Source organism: Kogia breviceps, chromosome 4 (genome assembly GCF_026419965.1).
Source record: "Kogia breviceps isolate mKogBre1 chromosome 4, mKogBre1 haplotype 1, whole genome shotgun sequence".
Lineage (NCBI taxonomy): Eukaryota > Metazoa > Chordata > Mammalia > Artiodactyla > Physeteridae > Kogia > Kogia breviceps.
In genome coordinates this window covers 81,580,631-81,607,245 of record NC_081313.1, presented here as the reverse complement: position 1 = coordinate 81,607,245, position 26,615 = coordinate 81,580,631, and positions in this window count along the sequence as shown.

Sequence of the window (26,615 nt, the reverse complement as noted above, 5' to 3'; positions counted from 1 at the left end):
TTTCAATTATTTATCTGTAGGGGATAAAAAGTGGCATGCAAGCTTTTCTTACTAAAATTCAAAATATTTTTGAAGTTTTTTGAAGAGGCATTGGTGAAATAGTTTGTCACCGTAAATCATGTCTGCAACTCACATATAGGAAAATAATTTTTAAAAATTCAGGATTGCTTTGGAATAAAAAACTCTGAGCCATGGTCAGATGATCAGCCATGGTCATTATTCGGTAATCTGCTTACAAAAAATATGCTGTTTTGTTTCAAATTCAAAGTTTTACTTTGAAAATTAGATCTGCAGTCCTTTTCTCACTTTGTCAGAAGAGAAAATGCATGTCACTGATTGTACTTTCCTCATAAAGCTAATGTTATGAATATAGCTTGAAGTGTGTACAAAATCAGTATGAGGTTATACTAAGAGCACAGAGTGCCTCAGGTCGAGCCCTGAAGGCTGGGGTTGTGGGTGCTGGCGTGTCTTTCTTTGGGGAGAGAGGAAAGAGTAAAACAAGAGGAAGGAGAACAGCTTTGGAGTAAGAGCAAAGGAGGATAAATAAAATGAACAGTGTTTCTCCTCTAGCAAGTTTGAGAAGTTTTAAAAAAATTAAGAATGTAAGTGTTTTGAAATGTCTCTGGACTACAGGACTGCATTCTACTGACACTAGCACCACTGGAGACTGAACCAAAGTGATTGCAGCTTTTCCATCTGAGTCAGACATGCTCAGGGCAGAGAGACTGAGACAGAGATAAAGAAATATAGTATACATTACATAGCATATACGTAATACAGGATATACTAAGTCTATTTCATTCATGTTAAAATAAATGTATTCAAAGCTAGAAAATAATAAAAAGTTTTCTGTATAATAAAGAGAAAACTTAAAAAAGAAAAAGAAACAAGTTTTCAAATGTCTTCCTATTTCCTCAAATTCTTGAAATTTGCCCCATGTTTGTTTGGAAATGAATAGATTAAGTTCCTTCTTTCTAGGGAAAATAAAGGCTTAAAAGTTATACAACCATTATTTCAGTTATACAGAAATGACTACAACATTTTTGTACCCCTGAGTTTGTGCCACTGTAATTCATTATGAGATATAAACTGTGACATTTAAAGGGAACTCAGTAGCTTTCAAAAGAATTGTTATGCAAAGCATAACTTCACCACAAAACACAGCAAAGTTAAACAAAACAAAAAACGTGTACATAGAGATAAGTTATCTTGAGTCTTGGTGATGTATAGTCTCTATCTGAAAGTCTGAAGAGCTAACGGAACAGAATGTCTTAATAGAAAAGAAATACTAATTCTGAAAAAACGATTTCAGATGGTAAGTTTGGTGACTTTGGGCAAATTGGAAGAGACAGTACTTTCAGGAAACAGCAAGACCATGGCAGAAGAACCCATGGCCATACAGCCAACATTCATGATGGTTTGAAGCTCCCAGGACCAGAGACTGCAGACCCCTGTGGAGTCCATGGGAGCAGAACATTAGCCAGTAGTCATATCGCTCTCAGATCTGGATGATTCAGCACACAAAAAAATTTTTTTGCTGTACACCATAGCCTGAAGGAGAATTTAAGGTAATGTGAGGTCATGTTGCCAAGCCCAAAAGAGAAAATAGCTTGACATGTGACAAGAGATTGAGAATCAAAGTGGATGTTCATACAGAAAGCAAACTTGCATCTCCCCCTATCCTTTGGGCTTCTTAGGGAAGTTGGTTTCAGGAGATAAATCCATATAATTTTTTAAGGATTCTGGGGTAAAGAAAGGTGTATACCATGTGAAAATTGAGGAAACAAAACTAAAAAGCAAATAAAGCAAAACAAAGACATTTTAAAAATTCACTCTTACCTATCACCACCACCATTTCCTTTTGAATCTGAAATAGCATGGGAGAACATCTCCAAGTATTCTGCATCCACAGGACCTGGTGAGAGCCGAAAAGTAGGCATGAAGAAGAGGCCTCTCTATGGGTAAAGGTAGCCACACTAACATGGTGACTGGAGAACAAATGTGAGGACAGTTCAATGGCTGGCATGTAAGTCCCTGCCCACTTCACTCACCTTCCAAACTGGGAAGAGAGGAGAAAAAATAATGAAGGAGAATGGAAAATACTGAATTGACCTATTGTCTAACCTCTACAAGAGAGGGAGGGGGAGGGAGGGGAAGACAGACAGAGAGAGACAGAGAGAACTGCTTTTACCTTCAGTGGGCCCTAATTTTTTAATAAAAGCAGAAATTAGGATGCAATACCTAAGGACATTTATGAAAAACAAAGTTTTACTTTGGCAATTTGTCTTTGCAGATTACGAACTTTGTACCTGTTCTACCAGTGACGACATCTCAATACAATAATGATCATCTTATATTGACCACATAACTTATAAAGTTAGTACCATTATATGACAGCAGTACTGACAAGTTGTTCCTCGTGTTTTTGGAGTGTTTGGACAAGAGAAAATACTCAGCAAGTATGCCTAAAAGAAGGAGGAGAAGAAAAAGAAATAGTTCTTTGTCAGTATTTAAATATTGGAATAGGGTAACTTGTGAGATGGTGGAATGCCATCCATGTCGGCTTGTGTAAAAGGAAAAGATAAAATGTATACAATAGACTTACCTGGACTGCAGTTATTAACCTTTTAGGAGAGGGATTAAACTAGATGGTTTCTCAAAGTACAATCTAGGGCTGTCATTCTATCAGTCTATAGCTCTTTGATGTCAAGATGCAATTCAGAGCTTTTGAAATACATTTAAAAACCCAGTATAACTTGCTGTATCCTGGGCCACAAGCCAACACGAGTCTTATGAAAGAAAGTATCAAGGATGGCATTCACTAAGGATGCAAAAATCACCGAAGAAATAGATGAAAGAGGGAATGAGATAGTGAAGGATACATTAGGAAGTAAAGTAAGTTGTGTAGACATAAGAAGCTCAGGCAGAAACAACCTGAATTAAGATGGCATATATAAACGAGTAGTGCTTCTCTGGTTTTATCCATTTCAGATACCTGAATTTTGAATGTTCATAGACGAATATGTTTCAGATATAGAACAGGAAACTATCAAACTGTCTAGAGGAATTTCTTAAATAGTGTGCTATGAAGAAAAAAGATTTACTGAGAATATCTGAAATCCTAGAAATAAATTATGTGTGTGGTAAAATACATACACATATATGGGGACACCGGTATCATTAATCTTTCAAATAAATATTTATGAGCACCTGCTGTGAACTAGGCACAAGGCCATATTCTGAAAATCAATTAGTAAACAAGGAAAACACAGTCTTTCTGCTACCAAAACATACAGTCAGTGCTCATCATATGTATCCCCTTCCTTCCCCTCACTCTCTGTACCACAGTGGGGCTGACGCTCGCAGGCAGCATCTCACTGGCTCCCACGTCACCAGGCTCCAGTCTGGGTCCTGCCACAGAGAAGCACTGATGGGAAATAGGAGGGAGAGAGAAGCTAGGATATTCTTTGCCCTCGTACTCTACCTCTGTTGCTGTTACTCTGCCTCTTCAGTGGTTCCCACTTCTTCAAGGGCCGCTCTGAGCATGGTCCCAGATGAGACCATGGACTCATGAGAGCTTCCTCTGCATGTTTTCGGCTCTCAACTGGTCATCCTGGATTTTGAGCTCTCATAGCACCACGTTTTCCTTTTGTTCCTCAAGATTCCAATTGCTACTAATATCTTGTTAGCTTTATTATCCTCTTTTTTGTCTTCTCAGCTCTTCTAAACCTCCATAAATTGTGTCATGTAGATTCTTTTCCTGACTTAACCCCAAATGATACACTGATTAATAGAATAATTAAATAAGATTATAGAAGACCTAGGATGCTAAGGACACATTTCCTCAATGGGCACTACCTTATTCTTAGGTCAAGGAAATGTCTCTCAAGGCAGCTGACATTAATGCTGGGACCTGAAGATGAGTGGGAATCATGCCGTTAAAAGGAAAGGAATATGTCTGACCTGGCAACAATAGCACCCTCAGAATTCCCATTTGTGAGTGCATATGTGTTGAGAACACTTAAGATCTACTGTCTGCAAATTTCATATATGCAATAGATTATTAACTGTAGTTACCATACTGTACCTTAGATCTCTAGAACTTATTCCTCTTAAAAGTAAAAGTTTGTACCTTATGACAAACATCTCCCTGTCTCCCCCAAACCCCCAGCACCTGGAAACCAACATTCTTCTCTTTGTTTCTCTAAGTTCAATTTTCTCAGATTCCACATATAAGTGATATCATGTAATATTTGTCTGTGTTTGTTTTATTTCACTTAGCATAATGTCCTCCAAGTTCGTCCACATTGTCAGAACTGGCAGGTTTTCCTTCTTTTTTTAAGGGTGAATAATATTTAAGTTTAGCTATCAGGCTTCAAGAATTGTGGTGATGTAAGACAGGACTGGCTGAGTGCTAGATAGAATGCAAGGTAAGCAAGCGAAGGGATTGAACAATGAGAAGTGGGTGAGGAATGGACAGGTAAGGAGCTCTGCATTTCACCTCACTATGGAAGTAAAGAGATGTTAACCCATGTTACTCACCATAAAATCTCTATTATAATCTTTTCTAAAACTCATTTTTCATTTTCTTTCCCCATATAACTAGATGCTTCACTCTGTCAACTCATTCAGGTGTTAACTCAAATATCACCTACTCCTTCCTTCTTCATCCTGTTGAAATCCCAAACTCCACCCAGAACTGCCTATTTCTTTTCCTGGCTTTGTTTTTCTCCTTAATGTTTATCATTAGTAATGGAGAAGATTTTTATTTTACACTATGTGCATTGCCTCTCTGTTCCCAGCATCAGAATAGTGCTAGACAAAATATAGTAAGAATTTAATAAGTATTGCTTTAATTGAATTCAATTAAATTATCCCAACTCTGCTGATCCCTTTCCTTCTAACAATGATTTTATGAGCCATTACCACTAAAAATTAGCCTTTGAAATCATAAAAGACCACAGTTCACTTTAAGCAGAATTTACATCAGTTGATTTCCACAGAGACTTTACTTCCCCATGAGATGTTCTGCAATATGCCGACTAACAGCCTGACTTGTTTTCCACAGGAATAGTGTCTGTCTGGCAGCTTTGGCTGCAGCTCTGTCTATTCTGAAATCCCCTTCCTATGTTAAGTGCGAGGGCAAGAGAAAGAGACTTCTCTCATGAGGGATTTGAACTGAAAATGGGCTCCTCTTCTTATATAGGGCCTTACATTTCCCAATAAATTATTCCCTGGAAGCAATTCTGTATCATCAGTTTGACATGTTCTCTGCAAAATAGACCCAGAATCAGAGATGTGTGAGCTGTAACTGTATTGGGCCATGTTCTGAGGGACAGTATTTGTGAGGGAATACATGAGGCAGGGTTGGGAAGAAAAGAGGGAGCAACTGGATGTAGAAGGAACAGAAGCTTCAGACAACCCAACAGGGAACCTGAGATGGGGATGGCCCTTGAGAGAAGTCCTGAATCAAGGCACAGGGACTGGCCACCTGTAGCCCCACATTAGCCATCATTGGACTCAGGCCACTCCACGGGAGGGATCGTCAAATCTCGGGTGCCTCAACCCTCTTCAAACAAAGGCATTTCTGAGGGAAGTGCTCAGCTGCCAGTAACCATCATGCAACACTCCCTGATTCTAATGGAATGAGTCTCCTGGGGCACACCCAGCATCTACCACAAACTTCATATACATTTATGGGAGTAACAAGAAAAGACAAGATAAAAGAAACCAGAGGTACAAGAAAGAACAGGATTCCTTTCTTGGAGGTATATAGAAAAATGAGTATAAAATGGAGCAGATGAATCTAGGAGTTATAATAATTTTAAGATATAATAATATCTTATTACTAATTGGTTAATATTTGTGTCCATTTTTTCTGTTGCAATAAGCAATTATTAGTATAGTATGTATTAAATAATTCATAACAATTTTTTACAATCATTAATGAATACTTCTCACAATTATCACTGTCTTATAATAATAGTCATACACATTCATAATGAAAATTTTAAATATATTTTAAAAGCAAGTGAAGGGAAATAAGAACACATAACCCCACTACCCAGATGATGCTTGTTACCATTCAGTTATAATTCTTTCAGGTTGCTAACTAGCAGTCTTTCTCTCCTTTTCTACATGCACTCTTCATGTACATGTACACGCACAAACTACATTTACCCATGCTGTTTTTACCATAAGGTACATATTGTTTTATACCAACTGCATTTTATTTAATATATCATGAACATTTTAATAACTTCAGGTATTCTTATACTGTTCTACTGGTTACACATTATTCTTTTACACAGATGCATTTTAATTTCTATATTTCACAAAGTTGCCATAATTCATTTAACTGATGAGCTACTGCTTTTGATGTAGACAGATAACACTCTAAACTCTTTTATTTTTTCCTTAAGCCTTGGGCAGGTTTTTCTGAAACCCACTTACTGCAGAATATGTGACAACATATTTTACACGACACCTTTATAATTCTTCAATATGTTCCTCAGGATGCAAGGAGGCTTTGAAGCAGAATGTATCTTTGAAGGTAATTAACACACTAAAATGTTGAAACACTAAAATATATGATTATTTTTATTGTTTAAATTTTGTTGAATCCAATTTTTCATTATTAAAGAAATTCAGCAAGTGTTACCAAGTTCCCTAAGTGAGAACATGAACTGCTTTAATCTTCATTCATATAAGTGAGGCTTATTAGATATAAAGTTACTTTTGCTTTATTTAAATACTTCCTTTAATAAAAAATGCACAATTTCATTTAAATATTTAATTCTGGTAGCTTGTCTGCACCATGTATTGCTATTGAAGGTACATTAACAGTAGGTAATTAAAGAAATTGGTGACGCACTAGATAGAAGTTTTTAACATTCTTTTACAGTAAACTCATTTTGTATAGTAATAAGCTTTGTCATTGCAAATGAAATGCACCACCTGGCACAATTAGTGTTATGCCTTTTATTTTTTTAGTACATCTCAGAACTGTAGTACAGTGTTACAATTTGCATTGTTATAGCTCAAACAAAATGCTAGAACTTGATTCAAAATATGTCTTCCATACCAGGACCTGAGGTCATTTAATATATCACCTACCAGTTAGGTGCCATGAAATTTTTACAGACAGCACAGTGTTGGTAAAATTATGGCAAAAGTTTATATATAAGTAGCTAAATCTTTTAGGAAAGAGTACCTGACTCACGTAATCTAGTGAAAATGAGAATGTCATATTAAAATGTAACAATACAACTAATCATGTAAGTGTATTAAACTATCTAAAAGTAAAATTGTAATAATAATATGCAGCCAGAGCATACAGGTTACCTTTCCAACATGCTGTGGGAAAATGGGAAGAAACCTAAAAGGAATGGTCTGTTTAGCAGACTGGACCGTGAGAACAGTTCTTAGTAGGATGAATATAGCAGTGTAACCATTAAATTTAAGACAATGATGATGCCAATAAGACAGCTATCAAAAATGCATGTAGTAAATCTCTCAATTATGAGGCAGGTTACTAAGAGTATTTCATTCTCTATCTTCCAAATTCCATTTAAAAATCACTATGGAACATATATATAAATGAGAATAAAAATCACAAGCCCTGACATCTAAAGATAGAAATAGGAAACAAAAGCTTGATAGATAGAGAGGTAGATAGAGATAGAGATAGAGGTGTATGCTAAATTAGAAACCCAACTCTTGGATAGTGCCTTCCAAGTATGCAGATGGACCCCTCTCTGGAAAAGACTGGGAGGTGGGTGATTTCATCTGTTCCCTCTACACTGAGCCCTGGGTGAAGTGGGGAAAGCACTGAAATGGGAGTGCCTTTGCCTGAATTAACAACTGCTCCCTTGTTTGCTGTAGCCTTGTAGGTTTCATGGACACAAAGCTCAGTGAAGGTGGGAGTTCAGAATTCCTTCCCAGTTGTATGGGGCTGTGCTGCAAGACCTCAGTCTTTCCTGCCCATTTTGAAGTTATTTTTTCATTCATCCATGGGAAGAGGGAGTTTGAGAGCTTCCTATGTTGCCATCTTGATCAAAACCTGAAAATTGTTTTGATTGGATGACAGGCATTGTAAATTTTAAATTGTTGGTTGCTGAATTTTGTTGTCTGACTTTTAATAATGTTGGACTTTGTTCTGACGGGCTGTTGAGTTGCATGGAAATCATGAAAATTCTTTTTTAAAAATTTTAGTAAAGTATAGTTGAATTACAGCATTGTGTTTAATTTCTGCTGTACAGCAAAGTGACTCAGTTATACATAGATATATTCTTTTTTCATATTCTTTTGCATTATGGTTTATCATAGGATATTGAATATAATTCCCTGTGCTATATAGTAGGACTTGTTTACCCATTCTATATATAATAGTTTGCATCTGTTAATCCCAAACTCCCAATCCATCCTTCCCCCAACCCCTCTCCCCCATGGCAACCACAAGTCTGTTCTCTATGTCTGTGAGTCTGTTTCTGTTTCATAGATAAGTTCATTTGTGTCATATTTTAGATTCCATATATAAGTGATATCATATGGTATTTGTCTTTCTCTTTCTGACTTACTTCATATAATATGATAATCTCTATGTCCATACATGTTGCTGCAAATGGCATTTTTTCATTCTTTTTAATGGCTGAGTAATATTCCAAAGTGTGTGTGTCTGTGTGTGTGTGTGTGTGTGTGTGTGTGTGTATGACAACTTCTTTATCCATTCATCTGTTGATGGACATTTAGGTTGTTTCCATGTCTTGGCTATTGTAAATAGTGTTGCTATCAGCATAGGGATGCATGTATCTTTTCGAATTATAGTTTTGTCTGGGTATATGCCTAGGAGTATGATTGCTCGATCATATGGCAACTTTATTTTTAGTTTTTTGAGGAACCTCCACACTGTTTTCCATAGTGGCTGTACCAATTTACATTCCCACTAACAGTGTAGGAGGGTTCCCTTTTCTCCACACACTCTCCAGCACTTATTATTTGTAGACTTTTTAATGGTGGCCATTCTGACTGGAGTGAGATGGTACCTCGTTGTAGTTTTGATTTGCATTTCTCTAGTAATTAGCAAAGATGAGCATCTTTTGCATGAAAGTTCTTTTGATCAGGGTAATTCTAGAGGAGGAATCAGCAAACTTTCTGTAAAGGATGAGACAGCATCTATTTTAAGCTTTGCAAGGCCTACGTTCTCTACCTCAGCTAAACAAATCTGTTGTTGTAACACAAAACCCTCCATAGATAAAATATAAATGAATGGGCTTCCCTGGTGGCGCAGTGGTTGAGAGTCCGCCTGCCGATGCAGGGGACACAGGTTTGTGCCCTGGTCCGGGAGGATCCCGCATGCTGCAGAGCGGCTGGGCCCATGAGCCATGGCCGCTGAGCCTGCGCATCCGGAGCCTGTGCTCCGCAACAGGAGAGCAGTGAGAGGCCCGCGTACCGCAAAAAAAAAAAAGAAGGAATGAGAATATCTGTGTTCCAATAAAACTTTATTTAATAAACCAGGCAGTGGGTCAGATTTGGTTCTTTGTTTGCTGAACCTTGGTCTGGAATAATCTATTCTGTAGGAATAGTTCAGCCCAATTACTAAAGCATGGCCTTTCTTGTATCCCTACTAAATGGTTCATGTATTTAATAAGGTTTCTTCACTTTGGTTTCTGGGTTTTGGAAGGATCCATGGACGTCTTTAAGGTATAGCAATTGTTTGGCTTATGAGTACCTGACAATTATTCTTTCCTCTGGAGTTTTTCTTTGTCTGCTCTCATGGAGTTTCACTGTACACCTGCAGATTGGTATTCAACCTAAGACTCCAAGAAATCCTTCTGTAGATCTCCAGAGCTCTTTCTCTATGTAATTCCCTCTTTCTTCCTTTTCCGTTTGCTGTTGCTGTTTTTGAGATTTCAAATATTCAATAAACTGCTTTTATTGTCACTTTCTTGAGAGAGATAGCTATTGTGCAGTCATAAACCTGCCCTGGCAATGCAATTAGCGATGTAATATCTCCATTAAGCAAGCTCTGCTATCCAAGCAGACAGTATTTTAGGGCCTAGATGTAACCATAGAGAGAAGCTAACAATGTAATCACAGTTAAATTTCTGAAATATACTTTTATCTAAATTTGAATATCCAAGTTTCATATGATAGCTCTATTAGTCAAGGTTTTCCAGAAAAACAAAACCAATAAGATATATATGTTGAGAGAGAGAGAGAGAGAGAGAGAGAGAGAGAGAGAGAGAGAGAGAGAGGTTGATTCACTATAAGGAATTGGCTCACACAGTTATGGAGGCTGGTGAGTCCAAAATCTGCAGTGTGGACCAGCAGGCTCAAGGCATGGGTGAGCCAATGGTGCAGATGAAGTCCAAAGGTAGTCTGCTAAATATTGCCCCCCTGCTCAGGAAGGCTGATCTTTTTACTCTATTCAGGTCTTCAAATAATTTGATGAGGCCCACCCAGGTTATAGAGGGCCATATGATTTACCCAAAGTTTACTAATTTAAATGTTAATTTCATCCACAACACCTTCCAAGTTGGCATATAAAAGTAGCCATCACAGTAACATTTATATTAATCCCTTAGGCCTATTAAAATACTAACAGGATAGACAACTTACAATGAAAATGTCTGATAAGCTAACAAAGACATGCTCATTTCCTAGGATGAAATGGAGAAGAGGTGTTGTGAGGAGGTGAAGGTGTGGATTAAAGAAAATGCATTAGAATGGGAAATACTCAAGAGGTTGCGATAAAGGAAAAAGTGGTATATATGTTGTATTCTATTATTGAATGTCTATCAAGTACCTAATGTCCCAAAACTTTACATGCCAGTGGCATAGAAGGAGAGCTGTGAAGACTTCTGAGAACTAATGACAGCAGATACTTCAAAGAGTCATATGTGAAAACCCTACAATTAATTTATGTGACATTTAATTAGCAGTTTTAATCACACAAGGGCTAAGAGATTTTTTAACCTTAGCCTTTGGTGTAAACATTCCTAAACAGAAAGCAATATTATACATAGCAATAGTTAAATAATTAAACTTTGTTGGAAGAGTTCATTTTCTGCCTCCCAATCCATAGCAATTGGATTGATTATTTTTTTTTTTTTTTTTGGCTTTTTTGAACCTCTCTTATAGGTCCTAAGGCAAGAGCCAAAAAATGAATGTATTCCTGACTGATTTGTGAGGAATTTTCCCTGGCTACCTTTCTTTCTTCTTCTCCCAGGATGCTTAGAATGTGTAAAATTCCTATGCTCCCTTGATTGTTATCCTCCACCCTCAAAGATAAGTGCTCTATCCAGTGATTAGGAATATTTTAGTTCAACTCTGCAGTCACACTGGGTGAAATGGGGAATAAAGAACAGAATCTTGTGCGTTTCGTGTCAAACACAGCATTCTCCCAAGTACTCCAGGGTAATTGAGCCACCTCCATTATCACAAGTTGTAAGCAAAATAACACTCTCTCTCTTTACTATGAAAATATCATAAAATGGCTCCTAATTCATTTGTCATTTTATTTCTTCATTTTTCAGAATAATCTGTAAACTATTCTTATAGCTCTCATACAACATTTTATTTTGATGTTTGGAAACAATACAAAGACATATGGAAACATTAGAGTGAGTAGATGATGCTAGAATAATATCAATTAGATCTGTTTTCATTAATCATCCATTCAAATGTGCACTTTCAGGCTTTATAGATGAATCTATCTCACACAATATGAAAACATTTAGGTAAGTGTAGCTGAACATTATGTGCAACCATGTGATAACTCATGAACGTTTATATGAATCTTTCATTGCCCATCCAAATAAATGCCACATTGAGCATTCAATATGTTTGAATGTGCAATCTCGCACAAAAAATCCTCTTTCTTCAAACCATAATGTTACCTATTACTTTACCATGGGGCTTTTAATATATTAGAGTGTGGTTCTGCACATATCATCTTTGGAATTTTGTGCTATGAGCCATGGGCTGCTCCTATACACCACTGCCTGGATCAGCGGACCTGAGCTTTATTATCCCACTGCAAAGAGAAAGTAGAGCAGAGGTGCTTGTCACTTACATGACTCCCTTATTTTGATTGTTTCACTTAGACAGTAAATCTCAGTGTCATTATGGGTGATCTGAAAGTTAAATATTGTAAAGCATTTCTAAAATTAACAATGGACTGCTTCACACAGCAAGATGAACAAAATCCACTTAAAACTGTAGGTGGTATTTGTTTTTTTCTTCACTTCTTTTTATTTTCCTTTAAGCCTCCAAGAATTAATTAAATAGGCAGTTTTTCTAAAGCCTACAGAGATACTGGGCTTGCTGAACTTAGCCTTTGTAAGAAGTGTCAGACATAATCTGCCTTTTTATTATAAAATTCTGGGTTTCTTGAAAGGAATATATTGTCATTCTCAGAGAAATATTAAGTAACAAAACTCTGACATGTGTGACTTAAAATAGCTGTCACGTGAATCAACATTAATGACAGTACAGAATAAACAATGAAACCTGAATCAATACTCCCAGAAACTACAGTAAAAATAGGAAAGAATAAAGGTCCTAAAATTCTTAGGAATGAAAAATCAAGAAGGAGTGACCAACAAACACAATGTCATTCTCAATCACTTTCAATAGTAGATAATACGATGGGCCACCCAGACTCCCCCTGCAAGACTGAGACACTCATTCCTCCACCTTTTGGGAATGCCAACAGCTGTGTCCCTCTCCAGAAATTTCCTTTAGCTCAGGTGAGCATCTAAACTCAAGTCAGGTCCCATCCCAAAGTGGTCTCAAGCCAAGGCCAATCTAAAGGACCAACCCAACTCCAGTGCTTCCCGTGAAACTATATGAGTTCATCCTTTGTAACTCACTGAAGTTCAGCTTCCCTCTTTGCCTAGTTCTAGTGCCTTTATATCTAAATATTGGTATTGAGAGTGCTGCCCCAAACACTTTCGACCTGCAAATCTCAGAGTCTGTTTTCCAAAGTTCTGATTTAAGACAATTAGTGTCAGCAGTGGTCTAAGTAAATAGTTCTTAATATGAGATACTGAAGCCAGATGCCCTGGCAAGGAGGACTCCATCACTGGTAGTAGGCGCAGCCCTACAATTAAAGCAGTGCATTTGTTAAAACTGTCACCTGTGGTGAATTGGTTTGGTATGCTGGTGCAAATGAATGCACTCACAGGTGCAGTATCTCAGGCTTTTGCATGGCTGAGGGAAGTATTAGAAGGAAATCACATCAAGTTTCTCTTACTGAATGACTTTGATGCATCAGAGAAGTCCAATAAAAGGCTGTGGGTGATTAATCAACAATTGACAGTGAAGTGCAGAATTTAGAGGGCCTCCTTTGCAGCTTGCAAAGGGACTCTTATCTCCTGCAGCTGGAGACAAGAAAAAAACTGAGTGTTCGGCCCAGGAATTAATTACAATAATAGCCTAGAGCCTTCCAGAGAAGGTTGATTTGTCAGTCTTTCCAGCAAAGACTGTGCCAGTGATGGATTCCTGTTTGGAAAGAGTGAGATCCTGAGGCTTGAGTTGGGGACATTTGGGTTGATGAACTCACTATATTAACTCCAGATTCCTTGAATCCTTTGGACTTGAAGAAGAGGCCTCCTCCTTCCTAATAAGGGCCTGCATGCCTCCATTGCTTGAAAATAATTGAGCGATCACTGCTGCACAAGACAACATGAACACCCCTCAGCACCTGGCTGTAGCTCCCCTTTTAGATTACAAGCTGGGCAAGTGCTGGGCAGGCTAAAGGAGATAAGGACCTGTGATCCCTGTGGGTACCTCCCAATAGACTTCTAGTGGGTCTGCAGGAGCTAGTCAGTATACATTGGATGGAGTTGGGACAATCTTACTGAGACTGCATCCGGATGATCCTGTATCAGAAACAGTAGAACATGAGATGGGATAAGGATTCCTTAGTTTATTGATAAGGGATAACTATCTTGTGATAAAGGGTTTGGCAGCTTGACAAGACCTCAGAAAATAGTGCTGATACACTATTAAGATGGTTCTTGGAAACTTGGAGAAAGTGATAGCCCATAATAAGTACAGTAGAAAAGCCAAAACTGCCATGGCAGACATGGAAAAAGGAATTTTAAAAATTCACAGAAGTTGCCAAGCTACTGGGTATATTATTTAAGGCCAGAAAAGCCACCAGTTAACCATGTTCTGAGGGAGAGTTTGGAATACACCTCAATTACAAAAGCAATAGTAATACACGGGTGAAAGAAACACCATCATCCTTGAGAAACTCAAGGGCAGCTGTGGTCTGTTGATAGGGCTCGTGGAAATAAGTGCTGTTACAGAACTGTGTTTGCTGAAGGTAAGAATGATGATGTAATCTTGAAAACATAGAGGTCAAAGGTAGCATCTAACCATCAGGAGAAAAGCAGCCTGCCATAATGAGTAGCAAAACTGGTGTGGCTGCCACAGGCGCTGCCTATCTGAGAGTTACCTTTCAGACAATGTGAAATAATGCAAATAGTACTGGTATTAGCCCCCCAAAAACATGTGATAAGACCAAGATTTGGAACCCAGCAAGCAAAGAAAATGCAATCCGGAGTGGAAGGTGGGACATTGGTGCAAGGTGTGGCCCAACCCCTAATAATCACACCAGTGGTGATCTGCAAAAATGGCCTTGCAGAAGAGAATATGTTTGCAGGTGTGATGACACACCTATTGGGGGCAGGGAGGAACAAATGTGGAATTCATGTGACCCACTAAGACACTTCTGTTGCTCCTTTCCTCTAAGGTAATTGGGAAGAGACACATGCAGCAACCCTGTTCTAGGAAGATCATGATCACCAACGGGTTAGAGGCCTCATGAATGGAGGTTGGAGTCAAACCACTAGTTAAGTCATCAAGACCTTCAAAGGTGCCTGCTGAGGGTAAGAGGAGGGAGACCATGAGTACAGGGTATGGCCCTGTGACCAACAGCAGTGACAGACTATATTTGTTCTACCAACCACTGTCTTCTAAGGGTCCCCTCAGAAAGAGAGGCCCATGATAATCATAGAAGGACTGCTTCTTGAACATGTGTGGAGAAGTAAATCTTGGGCCTGGGTGGGGGGCTAGGTGGGGATGGGTAGAGGTGAGTGGCCATGAAAATGTCCCCTCACATATAAAAAAGAGTGGATACACAACACTGTAAAGCAACTATACTCCAATAAAAAAATGAAATGAGATAAAAATTTTAAAAAGAGTGGATATACGTATATGTATAACTGATTCACTTTGCTGTACACCTGAAACTAACACATTGTAAATCAGCTATACTCCAAAAAAAAAAAAAGAAAAAGAAAATGTCCCCCTCATATATCCTGCTACAGAAAGCATAAATGGTAGAAGATCCCAGGTGCTACACTCTGAATTCACTGCCACATTCCTGCCAGGACCCCACTTCCTATGGGCTGCTCCCAGCTAATAAGTGATTATGGCAGAAATACTAATGTCTTCCAGTGGGCAACTTCATCTTAAGGATTCTTCATATCCTTGACTGAAACTCTCATAGAGTTTTTCTAAAAGCTGACATTTATTTTCCTACACAGCTCGCCTTCCTTCCCTCTTCCTTCACAGAGATAAGACTTGCATAACAGTCTGATGGCTCCCCCTGCCTCCTCTGGCTGCCTCCTGGGATTCCTCATTGTCCCTTCCTCCAGTACATCTTTTGCATGTCTAATCCTGTCTTGGCATCTGCTTCTCAGAGGAAATGAACTAACACATACGTGATCCCTAAGAGAAGGGAAATGCTTAAGGTGAGCCTCATGTTCACACTACTTTCTGAATGCATGCCACTTTCTGAATTAAAATGAAGGAAATTAGAAGCCAAACAGAATACAGTTTGCTGTAACACAACACTGAAAACTCTCAAAACCAAGTCAGGAAAGAGTATGTACTGCATAAGTCCATGCCTATGGAGCTCAAGAACAAGGTAACTAATGTATGGTGAGATAAATAATAAAGAATCATTGCATTTGGTAGATGGAGATTGACTGGAGAGAGAAACAAAGTGCATTTCCAGGATGATGGAAATGTTCTGTGCTCTGATCAGAGTGTTGGTTATTGCTTATAGACTTTACCAAACTCGTCGGATTTTACCCTTTATAATAGTACATTTCACCGAATGTCAGTTATTATGATATATTGATAATGAAATTAAAATGATGCTTGCTAAAGTCCACAGTGGACCATGAGAGAGAATAGCTAACTCATTTTTATGCCTCTATGAACACCTCAATTCTCATAGCTAATTGCTTCTTTGTTTAATTAAGTCTTTCTGCCTTGATCAGATAATTATTTAGGTTTGTTGGTTTGAGATTCAAGAGTTTTGAAGCCTATCTTCAAAAGATATAAACATTAATTTATGTTAATATGTTTATATTACTCTATAAATATTATTAATTTACTAAGGCAATATAGTCAAGGCAAAATTTTCTCCAGGCTTAAAATTCAGGAATATGTGTATATCATGTTGGTTCTCTGGAATTACAGGATAGCTACATAGCTGTGAATACATAAATGTAACCTGACTATATGGGATAAGAATGCTAAATAATAAACGTGCCAATCAGAAAGGGTCAAGATCAAACCAGAAATACTGCAGAAAAGAAAATTGAAGATAAAAGTTTTGGCAGTGCAAGCATAGTCCTATGGAAAGAGGGCTTTGGCCATCAGCCTTCAAACACATTTAGCCCACTGGCAAAACCAGCCATATGCTGAGATGAATAAAACAAGCTGTTAGCTTCTAGGCTTTAATAAAGTGGGTCTGTTCTTTGACACACAGAACATTTGTGTAGTGACGACAAAATTCATATATCAGGGTCAGTAAATTTGGTGGCTAGATGTTGGATTATGAAAAATTTACCATGGAAGAGTTGCCACTTTGTGAGGGTTTTAGGATATGGACTAGCTAACCTTTCTATTCTAACAGTATTATTCCCATTGCTTCACGTGGTTTTATTTTCTGTGACTTTTTACAGAAAAAAATATTGTTGACATTTATTCTGTCTTTAAATCTCCTATCCCTCTGAACCCTGCAGACTTTGTCAGCTTGGATTTCTATCCATGACAGACACAACCCTATCTGCCCAATGTAGATTTATCTCCTGAGTATTTGTCTCTTAATGATTTGTTATTATATCTTTTTGTCTTGTGTGAGGTATTAGATCTCCCAGTGGTAGATCTTATTTTTCTGCTAAATTTTCACTCTCTTCCTAGTCAGGGATTTACCCTGCCTTATTATGGACGCATGGCATGCAGGGCCCTACAGTACTGACTTATTGATTTGGGTCTTGGCTACAGTACAAGCTGTAGCTAAAGGAATGTGAGAGAACATAACCTACAGAAATATCTGAGAAGGAACTTTAGGAGGCATCAGAAATTCCTGCCAGCTGCCTTTCTGAATGTCCCAAATAAGGCCAGCTCCCTGAGGCTGGAATCTGGAGTGAGAAGACATGTGGAGCAGAACCACAGAACCTGACCCAGGCCACTGACATCTATCATGAGCAAGAAATAGATATGTGTTGTTGTAAGTCACTGTGATTTTCGGGGGGTCATTTGTTATTAATAAAGCTAACTAACAAAATTCATATGCTGGATTAGGATTATCAAAGTGATATACTGCAATAGCAAATTTGAATCCTTTTAAGATGATGTATCACATAAGAGTGAAGAATATACTGTTTAAGCAAAAATATTAAAATTAATACTAATAAGAAAAAAATCTTAAGTATGACAACATCTACCATCCAGAGTTACTAAAAAAATGCTTTATTTGTCTTTTAGTTATAATAATTTAAGATTAAGTAACTTGTCTTCTCATCACTTAATGATCACTTCAGAGCATTTGAGAAGGCGTCTCTCTTTCTCCAACTAGTCCTCACAAGTGAAGGCTGTTCTTCTTTGACATGTTATATAAATCATGACCAGTAATAGGAAAGATATCCTTTTTGGTTCCCCATTACATATACAAAATATTTCTCCATCTCCTTTGACACTTTTGCCATCAATGGTATCCTCTTCTACCAACCCTCATGCTGACATCTACAGACCACCTACTCACTCCCAGTAATTAAAGGCCTGCTCAACTCATGCAATTTATACTTACTCCTGTTGTCATTCTTGGTGATTTTCAAATAATCATGTAAATTATCCATCTAAAACTCTAGTCTTTCTCTGCATTTTTTCTCATGTCTAGCAAAATTTGGTTTCACTTCAGTCGTCTCCCATTCCCATAGAAATTCTGTATCTTGCACTGCCATTAATTTATTTTCCCCTGAAATCCAAGTTGCAAGTATCTCACTCTTTGAGTACTACCTCTCACCTTTTCAGCTAACTTTCTCCTATGCCCCTTAAAATTATTTCATTGTATTGAAATTTCATCCCATTGGGTTGTAGACTTTATGCATCTGTGCCCTTCTGTTTTGACACCCTTTTTCCCATCTTAGATTTGGTAGCCCTTTCAACTCTTGTTAAACGCTGTCAACTCTCTCCCTCTGCCATCTTGCTGGCAAAACCTCAACCCTGGTTGAACTCAAGTATATACATTCTGTGTCTGAACTCAACTGTATAACTCAACTGTATAACTCAACTCAACCAGAAATAGTCATATAACCGTACTGACAGGCCTCTGCTTAAATTCATGAGCTCAGGCCTCAAATAGACAAGTAGCATTGCCTAAAAATAATACTACATGTCCTAAATAAGTTTGTCTTCACAGACTTTGGTATAAATATTTCAGAAATTTGTTTTCCTCAAATACCTTCTTAGATGGTATCTTCTATTTCCCTTAATTTATTATGCACGATATAATGACTGCCATTGTATTCTTTATTTTCTAACATTTCTGCCTAGCCATTTTCTACTTCCTGGCTTTTTGACTTGCTATTCTCTTAGCCTATAATGCTCTTAAACCCAGTTCTGTGTATTGCTATATTCCTCTTATTCTGCAAGTCTCGTTTCAAATGTCATCTCCTCAGAGAGCCCGTGCCTGACCATCTTGTTCAAAGAACTCCTTTATTACCCTCTGTTACATTGCCCTGTTGACTCCTTCACACACTAATCACAGTATGTAATTATTCAATAAATATTTTGACTAGATTTCCAAAGATTCTACTCATCTCTTTAACCCCTTAACTGTAAGTTATGAGTAACTATCATGGGATTAGGTGGGTAGTTGAATACCAGTTAGAATGGTAGTTTGACATGTCTTTTTGTGCTTGTTGTACCAGTTGTCATCAGAGAACTATATAAGGCTAGTTTAGATGCTTTCTATACATGACTTCATCTTCAAAGGGATCTCAGCATCCATGGACAAGAATCATCAACTGCCCAAACATCTCTGCTCACCTCAACAGAGCTATTACAGATGTCTCTAATACCAAGGACACACATTCAAAATCTTCATAGGTTCTAGGTCAGTCTCCACAGGAATGCCATACATCATAAATGTTATAGTCATAATCCACTCACTTCTGAGAATTCTCTGTAAATTTACTCCTCTGTCAAAAAGATGCTAAGTGGATAAATCCAATCTACTTCCTTCTTCCTATCTCCATCTAAGACATGTGGTCAAAAGGTAAATAGTTTTACATTTAGGTCACACAAGAGGGGTAAAGTCCCCAGATATTTTTGTTCTTCCCAGTAGAATTCTAAAACACATTTCTTTATTTTTTTGAATGATAGGATCACAACTGTAACTAACATAAGCTATCACAGTTTGCATAAGCTGCCTATTTGTGAGCATGTGGTTAGCCACAATGCCTCCGGTATGCATAGCTATTTACATAAAGTTTTCTGGTGGAATGTAGGGAAATACTACAGTGGTAATGCAGAAGACAGATCAATTATTTATATTGTGAGGCACAGGTCATGCGATGCGTGAATTAGACTCATTATTTTTCCTTTATTCCCACAGGTTCCCTCCAGTGAGTATCTTGATTCATTCTCCCAGAGCAACTTTCTCCTGCTGACAGGTTAGGCACTTCTAGACTTGGCATTCAAAATTTTAGTTAATAGGGGCTTTATTTAGTTACTTTACAAAAAAAGCTGAAATTATCTAAACTTCAATACATTAGACAGGTAAATCACAAAGTGTGTATCTTCTAATAGAATTACTTACTTGAAGGGCTGCAAACTCAAATACCTCCGGGGGTCAAGAAGCTAAAGTATAAATGAATTTTAAAATTCTGGAATAAACACAAATTACAGAGAGATGAAACAGCTGCTACTTAACTCCCCCTAATTGTTATCATCAGAGTAGATGAATCTGGTATTAACAAGTTTTCTGATATTTTTGAAAATAAATTTGGAGTACTGACAACTAATTGTGTGTGTATGTGTGTGCGTGTGTATGCATGTGTGTGTATTTTAATTCAATCCATTTTGCAGTAAAACAAAATGTCTTCTGCAGGCTATGTCGATCACCAGTTTGCCAGTTAGTGATGACCTCAATATTAGTTTTCTTTAAAATCTTTAAATGACGAACATTAAAAATCATTTAAAATTCTTCACAAAACTCAATTTACATAGAACTGTTCCATGTTATAACAGTGTATGTATATCAAAGCAATACTTTCCAGGGATACTCACTGTAACTATTGTAACTATAAAAAGTTACATAGATATAGATATCTAGAAAGAGATAGATTTACAGAAATAATTTTTTAGCCATGAACAAGTTTTACTACTATTTCTCTTTTGCTTTTATTACGATGAATTGAAAATAATATAAAAAGAATGTGGGTTCCATTAAAGAAAACATTAAGTAGGTGATTAGATTGGGCAATTTAAGAAAATAAAGATAAGAGAGGAGAACAGAAATTGGTTAAATCAGATACAAGAGAGACTTTTATTTTTTATTTTTATTAATTGTTTTTAAAAATTTATTTTTGGCTGTGTTGGGTCTTCGTTGCTATACACAGACTTTCTCTAATTGCGGCGAGCAGGGGCGACTCTTCATTGTGGTGTGTGGGCTTCTCATTGCAGTGGCTTCTCTTGTTGCGGAGCACAGGCTCTAGGCATGTGGGCTCCAGTAGTTGCGGCGCACAGGCTTAGTTGCTCCATGGCATGTGGGATCTTCCTGGACCAGGGCTTGAACCCGTGTTCCCTGCATCGACAGTCGGATTCTTAACCACTGTGCCACCAGGGAAGCCCAAGAGAGACTTTTAGAAGGTACACAAAGATTGAAGAAATTACAACCCCAAACAGTAAATTCCCTAGGTAGTGACACACACAATTGCCTATGAAGTGACCACTATTCAATAGCTGACCAGTTTGGAGTAATATTTAGCCTGATGGTTATTCTCTTCCTACGAGAGAGTTTCTCCCATCACCATTAAGCACAGAAAAACAGCAAAAGGAGAACACAAAAAATATCACTAGGTAATAAGGTAGGGCATCTAGGACTTGCCAAAACATGTATGAGATAGTGTGCCTGTTTATTTTAACATTTCAGGGGTGTGTGCAGTAGGAAATAAAACACCAAGAACTAGGACTATAGAACTGAAAGAGATAAGAGTTTATAAACAATTAAAATGTAGACTGTGAGCAGCTGAAGTGCTTATTTCAAAATGAGGCATGTTTAACTAGCAGTAGTTACAAGATGTCAGAGAACATTTCAAGTGGATATTAAAAATTTTTAAATATTTGACTAACAGTATGTAAGAATTGTCTCTTCTAAGGACATTCATGGTTCAATAGAGATTAAGTATTAAATGCAAAGGATGACGTAAGTGACGTGGGTTAAATAATGGGGAAGAATTGAGAATGGCAATGATGGGATTTTTCCTGTTGTTCCAAAAATTATACTAGATTCATAATTATATCTTGTACCTAAAGTCAAAATCACCCTTCTGCTGTAAGCTTCACATATTTTTCTGTATGTGTATTCATTGTCCTTTAGTTACTCTTTTTTACATCCATATTTGGTTACTATGCATGTAAAAAAGAGTAACAAAAGGACAATGAATATACATACAGAAAAATATGTGAAGCTTTTATGAATACTTACATGGGAAAAATGAATTAATTTAGACTAAATTTTTTAAAACTAGATATTTTGTCCAGAAACAAATAAAGAGATTGAGTTGCCTGTTGGCGAACAGCTGAATTTTCTCATTAATATGCTTCTTGTTCTTCTTGATCATTGATTCATAGGTAAAAGGCTTTGTATGAATAATTCTCACTATATTGCTAGATCATAAACAAGACCTTCAATCAGATCATCTGTGATGGTTAATCTTATGTGCCAAGTTGATTAGGCCAGACACCCAGATATTTCATCAAACACCAGTCTAGATGTTGCTGTGAGGTGTTTTTTAGATGAGAGTAACATTTAAATCAGTAAACTATGAGTAAAGCAAATTACCATCCGTAACGTGGGCCTTAGCCAGTAAACTGAAGACCTTAAGGAAAAACAGACAGAGGGTACCCAAGAAAGAGGGATATCTACCCCCAGAAGACCTCGGACGTGAGCTGCAACATCAACTCTTCCTTCTTCCAAGTCTCCAGACTGCTGGCTTATCCTGCAGAGTTAGAAATTGCCAGCCTCCACAATCGTGTGATTGATTCCTTAAAATAAATCTCTTTATATCTGTATATACACACATTCCATTGGTTCTTTTTCTCTCGAGATTCCTGACTACTACACCAACATTTCTATTATTAAAATGCCATGGGTACTAGCAAGGAATACGTGGAATTTGAAATGGAAAAAAAAATTATATTACCATTCAAAAAATGAAATACTTTGGTATAAATCTAAGTAAACATGTACAATATCTATATGAGGAAAACTACCAAATTCTGATGAAATGAATCACAGAAAAAGTAAATAAATGAAGAAATGATCCAGGTTTATGGATAGGAAGACTCAATATTGTCAAGATGTCAATTCTTCCCAGCTTTTAACAGATCAACACAATTCCAATCAAAATCACAGCAAGTTATTTTGAGGATATTGACAAACCGATTCTAAAGTTTATATGGAAAGACAAAAAAAACAAAATAGCCAGCACAATATTGAAGAAGAACAAAGTTGGAGGAGTGACACTACCAGAATTCAAGACTTACTATAAAGCTATAATACTCAAGACAATGTGATACTGGTGAAAGAATAGACAAATAGATCGATGGAACAAATAAAGTACCCAGAAACAGACCTATACAAGTGTATTCCACTGACCTTTGATAAAGGAGTAAAGCAAAATAATTAAGAAAAAATAGTCATTTCAACAAATGATGCTGAAACACTAGACATCCACATGCAAATATACCTTAGGTATGTTCTTCACAAAAATTAACTCAAAATAGATAATAGACCTAAATGTAATTTGGGAAACTACAAAAATCCTAGAAAATGACCCACGAGAAAATCTAGATGACCTTGGATTTGATGACGATTTTTTAGATATAGCATCAAAGGCATGATCAGTGTAAGACATAGTTGATAAGCTGGACTTAAAATTTAAAACTTCTGCTCTGTGAAAGTCAAGAGAATGAACTGGAAGACAATATTGCAAAAGACATATGTGATTAAAGGATTGTTATCTAAAATATACAAGGAATTCTTAAACCCAGCAATTAAAAAATGAACAACCTAATTTAAAAATGAACAAACGATCTGGACATCTCACCAAAGAAGATGTACAGAAGGCAAATAAACATATTGTATGTCATCGGAGAAATTCAAATTAAAACAGCAGTGAGGTACCACTAAATGCTTATTAGATGGGCAAAATTCAAAACACCAAAAACACTAAATGCTGGTAAAGATGTGAAGCAACATGAACTCTCATTCTTTGCTGATGAAATGAAAATAATACAGCCACCTGGAAATCACTTCAGTTTCTTACAAAGCTAACCATAGTCTTACCATCAATCTTACCAGCAACAGCACTCCTTGGTATTTACCCAAATGTTGAAAACATGCCCACACACAAACACAAAAGACTGCATGTTTATAGCAGCTTTATGATTGCCAAAACTTGGAAGCAACCAAGATGTCCTTCAGTTGGCATTTAGATAAATAAACTGTGGTACATGCAGATAATGGAATATTCAATGTTAAAAAGAAATGAGCTTTCAAGCCATGAAAAAATACGGAGGAATCTTTAAAGCATATTACTAAGTAAAAGATGCCAATATGAAAGGGCTACATACTTTATCATTCCAGCTATATGTTTCTAGAAAAGGCAAACCTATAGATACAGTAAAAAGATCAGTGGTTGCCTGGAACTGGCTGAGGAGGGGGGCCTGAATAGCCAGAGCACAGAGGATTTTTAGGGCAGTGAGACTGCTCTGTATGATATTAATAATGGTGGATATTATACCATCATTATGTTGGTGGATATCATTGTACATTTGTCAAAGCCCATAGAATATACAATTCCAAGAGTGATACCTATTATAAACTATGGACTGTGGGTGACAATGATGCCACTTTCACTGTACTTTAACTGACTTTGACAAACGTCAGCTCCATGTTAGGCCCATAGTCCTACCCATCCCCCTTTCCTCAGGGCTAAACTTTTGTCTACTCACAAGGAATGCACCCAAGCCAGATGAGTTCCCTGTCAATTTTTACCCTTGCCTTCACCTGGAAACTGGAAGAATGCCTTTTGCTAATGCAGTTGGTTAATGGTCATGAGACCTCGAGGGGAAGAAAAAACCCCTGGTTCCAGTTCCAGTTCGTATGGATGTGCTTCTCACTTGGTAGTCAGATTCTATTTTTAGCTTTGGCCCCTTTAAATCCCCCTGTACCCCTTTTGGTGGTGCTGAATGCAGCTGCAAGTGTCTCTGGATCATCTGTGTGCGGGATCCTTCCTTCCTGTATGTCAGTTACCCACAATAAACTTCATAGTTGCACTTTATGGAGTTGCCTGCTTTGTTTTTTGGTCTCAAAGTTCCTTTTCATTTCCGAGGATATTATTCCATATCTCCACATCCCAACTGGGTAAGTGTGTAACTTGCTACTCAATATCGCTGTAAACCTAAAACTACTCTAAAAAATAGCCTATTAAAAAATGTCATGGGCTATTAAAAACCCCACTATGAGATTGCAAGTGTCTATTCATTTCTTTCCAGCTGAAGTTGAGGGCACAGCCAGCAATTAAAACATGATTTACATTAAGTTAAAGGATAAAGTAGCATTTTAAAACCATCTGCCATTACTTGCATTATTTATTCAAAAGGTACTACTGTGTAATTGCAGATTTGTGCTGAATAAAGACAAATGTGTTATCTTTATTGAAGAACTTACAGTCCAAAGATAGAATGGAAATTTAGGAAAAACTTTAATTTTTCAGGATCATCAAAACAGGCATTCTAATGGAGAGAGGTAAGTCCAAAGACACTTCTGTGGATAAGACTTTTTACCCAACATATATATTTATGGTTCTTGTACCTAACAGCATATTGAACCAGACTGTCCTCAGTTTGGCCATAATGTTGGTCTATATGTATTTTTAAACTTGGCAAATTGTTATGGATGCATATTTCATGAATCTAATAATATCAAATAAATGACATTAAATTACACTCTCAGAACTTAATTGTTCTACTCTATGACATAAATCACAGCAAGATCCTTTTTGACTCACCTCCTAGACAAATGGAAATAAAACCAAAAATAAACAAATGGGTGGGACCTAATGAAACTTAAAAGCTTTTGCACAGCAAAGGAAACTATAAACAAGACGAAAAGACAACCCTCAGAATGGGAGAAAATATTTGCAAATGAAGCATGACAAAGGATTAACCTCCAAAATATACAAGTTGCTCATGCCGCTCAATATTAAAAAATCAAACAACCCAATCCAAAAATGGGGAGAAGAACTAAGTAGACATTTCTCCAAAGAAGATAGACAACAAACACAGATAGCCAACAAACACATGAAAGGATGCTCAGCATCACTAATCATTAGAGAAATGCAAATCAAAACTACAATGAGATAATAACTTCACACTGGTCAGAATGGCCATCATCAAAAAATCTACAAACAATAAATGCTGGAGGAGGTGTGGAGAAAAGGGACCCCTCTTGCACTGTTGGTGGAGATGTAAATTGATACAGCCACTATGGAGAACAGTATGGAGTTTCCTTAAAAAACTAAAAACAAAACTACCATATGACCCAGCAATCCCACTACTGGGCATATACCCTGAGAAAACCATAATTCAAAAAGAAGCATGTACCACAATGTTCATTGCAGCACTATTTACAATAGCCAGGACATGAAGCAACCTCAGTGTCCATCATCGGATGAATGGATAAAGAAGGTGTGGCACATATATACAATGGAATATTACTCAGCCATAAAAAATGAAACTGAGTCATTTGCAGTGAGGTGGATGGACCTCGAGACTGTCATACAGAGTGAAGTAAGTCAGAAAGAGAAAAACAAATACCATATGCTAACATATAAATATGGAATCTTAAAAAAATGGTTCTGAAGAACCTAGGGGCAGGACAGGAATAAAGATGCAGACGTAGAGAATGGACTTGAGGACACGGGGAGGGGGAAGGGTAAGCTGGGACGAAGTGAGAGTGGCATGGACATATATACACTGCCAAACGTAGGGTGGATAGCTAGTGGGAAGCAGCC